The sequence below is a fragment of the Anopheles marshallii genome (genome assembly GCF_943734725.1).
Source record: "Anopheles marshallii chromosome X unlocalized genomic scaffold, idAnoMarsDA_429_01 X_unloc_203, whole genome shotgun sequence".
Lineage (NCBI taxonomy): Eukaryota > Metazoa > Arthropoda > Insecta > Diptera > Culicidae > Anopheles > Anopheles marshallii.
In genome coordinates this window covers 12501-17500 of record NW_026525784.1, presented here as the reverse complement: position 1 = coordinate 17500, position 5000 = coordinate 12501, and positions in this window count along the sequence as shown.

Genomic DNA, 5000 nt, shown 5'->3' with positions numbered 1-5000 from the left:
CTGGTACAGTCGGCGGATGGTGCCAGATGTTTCACGCACAGGTACTCATGGAAGAACCCATGGCCGGAGAGGATCTGTGCAAGGTGGAAAGTCATCTCTCCGTGTTGCCGGTTCTTCCATGCCGCCAAGTCCGGGATGGTCCGGTGCGTCCATCGGGTGTAGCGGCTTTCCGATTCTAGCTGGTCCCACTGACGCTGCCACTCGACCATCGTGTTTATCCGCTCCTCGGTGCGCAGTTCGCGTAGACTTGCTCCCGTCGTCCGATGCCGCTGGTAGCAGCGAGCGTCTTCCGTCACCTGCAGCACGATGGGGATGACGCTGGCAAGGACCGTTGCCACCTCATGGCGCACTGTAATGAAGGTGCGAGCTACTGGCCGTGCGTACAGTCCTTGCACGCGGTTCAGCTGTCTGCAACACTCCCGGAGCCGGACTGCCTCGTGCCAAATCGGCGCGGCGTAGCGGAGGGTGGAGTCCACCACCGATGCAAGCAGCCGCCGCTTCGCACTCTTTGGCCCACCATGATTTCGGAGCAGCCGGGAAATCCCCTGCGCCACACGGAGCGCTTTCGTCGTGGCCTGCTCTACGTGTGGCCTCCACGACAAGTGGTCCTCGATGACAACTCCTAAATATTTCAAGGTGCGGGTCGGCAGTTTCTGTACTCCATTGATACTCACCGGGACTCGGGTGTTGTCTCGTCTCATCGTAGACACAATGACCAGCTCGGTCTTGGCCGGAGCGAGCTCCAGGTGGTGTTGCGCCATCCACGAGCTGATCATTGCTACCGCCGTCTCCGCCAGTCCCGTCGCTGCCTCCGGCGTCGTCCCGCTCGCCAGCACCACGACGTCATCCGCAAAGCCGATCACTTCGGCGCCCTCAGGCAGCACCAGCCGAAGCACGCCGTCGTACATCGCGTTCCACAGGGTCGGGCCCAGGATTGAGCCCTGTGGAACGCCCGCCGTGACCGTACGACGCACTGGCCCCTCGCTGGTCTCGTACACCAGCCTCCTCTCAGAAAAGTAGCTGCGCAATATTTTCTGGAGGGCTGCAGGAACCATCAGCTTCTGCAGGGCAACCGCGATCGCCTTCCAGCTGGCAGAGTTAAAGGCGTTCCTGACGTCCAGTGCTGCCACCACCAGACATCGAGGATCCCTCTGGTTGGTGCGGTGAAACGTCCTCGCGTGTTGTCCTCGCTCGATCACCCGCTCGATGGCCTGAAGCGTGGAACGACCGCGCCGGAACCCGTACTGCCTTGCTGACAGCCGAGGAGCATCGCTGTCCTCCAAGTGGTCGTTCAGCCGATCTAAGATCAGCCGTTCGAACCCCTTGGCGACTGCTCCCAGCATTAGCAGCGGGCGGTGCGACGACGGATCGCCCGGCGGCTTACCTGGCTTCGTGACCAACACAAGGCGTGCCTCCTTCCATGCCGCAGGAAACTCCCCTCGCTCGAGCAGCTGATTGTACACCTTGGCGAAGACCTCCGGGTGCTTCCGCATTGCCGCCTTCACTGCGGCATTCGGGATGCCGTCCAGCCCTGGCGCCTTGGAGGTGGCCATCCGCTCGGCCAGCGAAAGAATTTCCGAGCTCGTGACCGGTCTCAGAGCCTCACTGCACGCGTCGATGTCCGGCCACTCAAATGCCGGATGGTCCGGGAACAAGGCTTCGACGATCGGACCTAGTACGGCTCGGTCCGTTTCCGGTGGTGCCCTGTTACGTAGTTTTGCTCGAACAACCTTGTAACCGAGTCCGAACACCTCGGCTTCGACCCCATCGATCAGCTCTTGCATACTGTCTTCCTTACTGCTGTGAATGGCGGCCTGCAGCAATCGTCGACAGCCCTGCAGCCTGGCCGACGTCACCGCACGCTCCGAAGGTTGGGCCCTGCGATGGGCGGCCTCCGCTGCTCCGCATTCCTCCCTCAGGCGCTCGATCTCAGGAGACCACCAGTACACCTGGGGCTTGCGATGGAAAGTAGCCCCGTGTACTCTCTCCATGATCTCATCGCACGCCTGGGTCAGTCCGCCGATCAGCCCCTCCGGAGTTGCGACCTGCTCGAAGTGGCCGCATGTGAGGGCGATGTCGAAGCACTTGTTATCGAATTGCGTCGTCTTCCACCGGGTCCCGGCGTGTCTGGCTGTCCCGTCTCGACTTCGCTGCTGCTGCTTGCCTCGTCGCGTGGGACGTTGTCCTGGGACGCCCACCTGGAACTGGACGTAGGCATGGTCGCTGCTGGAAAAGCGATCGAGCACGCGCCAGGAGTCCGGTCGCGCAATAGTTTGGCTGGCAAAAGAAACGTCGATAACGCTTTCCCGCGCAACCCCGTTGCCCTTAAACGTGGGCACGTTGCCGCGGTTCAGCGTATGCAGCGCCAGCTGCTCCACCACGCTCAGGAGCTCCTGCCCCTTCCGGGTGGTGCGCGCACTCCCCCACTCCTCATTCCAGGCGTTGAAGTCCCCGGCCAGGACCGATGTTGTGTGTCCGACCAGAGACACCTCCACCGCACCGAGGAAGCTTTCGAAGTCTTCGATGCCGCTGCTGGGTGGCACGTAGCAGCTGGCGAACGTTACTCCCGCTATGGTGGCCACCACGAGTCCCGGGACGACGCTCCCCCAAAGCCGTTGAATAGGGTACGCCCCTGTTGCTATTATCGCCACGCTCTGTTCCGCATCGATGGCCCACCGCGGATCATCCCGAGGTGGTCGATATAGTTCGCAGGCGAGCACCACCTGAGCCCCTAACTCGCGAGCCGTCTGCAGCATGAGGTCTTGGGCTGCCCGGCTTCGCCCGAGGTTCACTTGCAGCACTTTTAGCGCCGGCACGTCGGATGCCCGACCGGGTGCGGGCCGCTGCACACGACGCAGCGCACCTCCGCCGTGCAGCTCTTCGCCTGGTGATCCGGCTTCCCGCAGCGAATGCAGCTTGTCGAGCGGTCCACTTCGCTCCTGCACGCAGCTCGGACGTGCCCCATCTCGAGGCACTTGTAGCACCGTTGCTGACTCGCCTGCAGAGGAGCCACCTTCCGGATCAGACACGATGTGTATTTGATCTTGACGCTCTTGTCGACCAGACCCTCCGCAGCCCTGACTGTTACGCGGACTATCGCCACTTTCGTGCCGTCCCAGGCAGGTCGCAGGCGAACCGATGTCTCCTCCACCTCGCATTGGCACAGGTTGGTCAGCGCCATCGCCACATCGGTCTCCTTCGCTAAAGGGTCGACAGCGTCCAACCGGATTTCGACCATAGGCGTGACCAGCCGAGCTGAGGCCGGCCGTTCTGCCTTTGCGCAGACCTGCTTGATGCACTGCAGAACTTCTGCAGCGTCCGCGCTCTCCTTCAGCTCCATGACAAGCCTGGAGCGTGTGGTGCGTCGCCCGACGCCTAGGGCCTCAGCATGTTTCTCCATTTCTGGAGCCGTTCGGACAGCCTGGTACACCTCCGTCCAGGTTTGTCCCTCAGCTGGGGCGATTTCAATAGCGTCCGGCTTGGTTTTTCGCTGCCGCTGACGCCGACCTCCTCGTTGTGCTCCAGGCTGGCTACCCCGGGCCTGTTGTCCCTGATGTTGCTGGGGCTGCTGCTTAGACGGTCCTGCGATCGGCTGTCGCTGAACCGCCGCCCGTTGCGGTAGTTGCGGCCACTGCTGCTGCTGTTGCTGCGGCTTGTTCCCCGGTTGCCGGGCCGGCTTACGACGCACCACTTCAGCCCAAGAGCCGCCTTCCGGGTCTGAAAGCGGAGCTGCCGTTGCCGACACCGCTCCCTGCTGTCGCTGTTGCTGCTGCTGCTCACGACGTTGCTGCTGCTGTTGTTGCTGCTGCTGCTGGTACTGCTGCTGCTGCTTCTGGCTGCCTCCATAGCCCAGCGTCTGTGCAAGGAGCTCTTGGAAGCTGACTCGCTCCTCCCTCAGCTCGTTGCGCAGGCGCTCGTTGTCTTCACGAGCCAGCGTCTCGCGCATCCGGGCTTCCTCTCGGGCCAGCTGCAAATCTTGCCGGGCCTGCACAGCATTTGTTTCCATCTGCTGCCGGAGCATCTGGATCTCCTGTTGCAGACCCACGATCGTCGCTCGCAGCTGCTCGTTGGTGAGCGACGTCTCATTGAGGAGCTGTCTCAGCTCCGACATTTCCGGGGACTGCTGCTTCGCTCCCGGAACAGATGTTCGTGTAAGAGCCACTCGCGGCTCCAGAATAGTGGAGAGCTTCGCCGGCCTCTCCTCCGTTGACTCCGTCCTGGAACGGAGGGTTCGCCCCGTCGACGACATCTCCACCTCTCACTGTTACGGGTGAGGGTGGAGGGGGGGGGGGGGGGGGGGAGTCGGGGGAGGTGTTCTCCCCGACTCGCGGCGACGTAGCGCGTTGATTGACTCCCCACACACAGAAACACACGGTACTCGGCCAAGAACGCGCAACCGAACAGCTGTCCCATACAAAATGTATGGGAACGAAAGACGCCGGAAATCGCCAAAACCTCCAACTTTGGAAGCCTATAACTCCGCAACGGTTCGTCGCACAAAAATGTTAGACCACTCTATCGACGCGGGATATTCTCACTTATAGTCCTCAAGTGTTTTTAAGATCACTAACGCACTTTTTGGGGGGTAAAACGGTCCCCCACCAAAAACTCACAGTTTTTCAAGTGCCACTTCCGGTGTAACGCACACACACACACATACAAAATTTTGTAAGATGCGTCTTACCGAGACGCATCCAACGACACCTTAATCGTCCGGATCGGTTCACAATTCGCCTTAATATTCAACAAAAACCTGCCCACGAAAAACTCCCCCCCCTTAAGGGGTGGGGGGGTGAAATTTGGGAGGGGGGTCGACGGCCAGGATCGGGGGCCGGACACTTGAAGCCAAAGCCCTGGCACGCGTGGCCTGGCTGATACGGCCGATTTTCACTCCAAACACTCGCACACACGCACGCACACAGAAACACACGGTACTCGGCCAAGAACGCGCAACCGAACAGCTGTCCCATACAAAATGTATGGGAACGAAAGACGCCGGA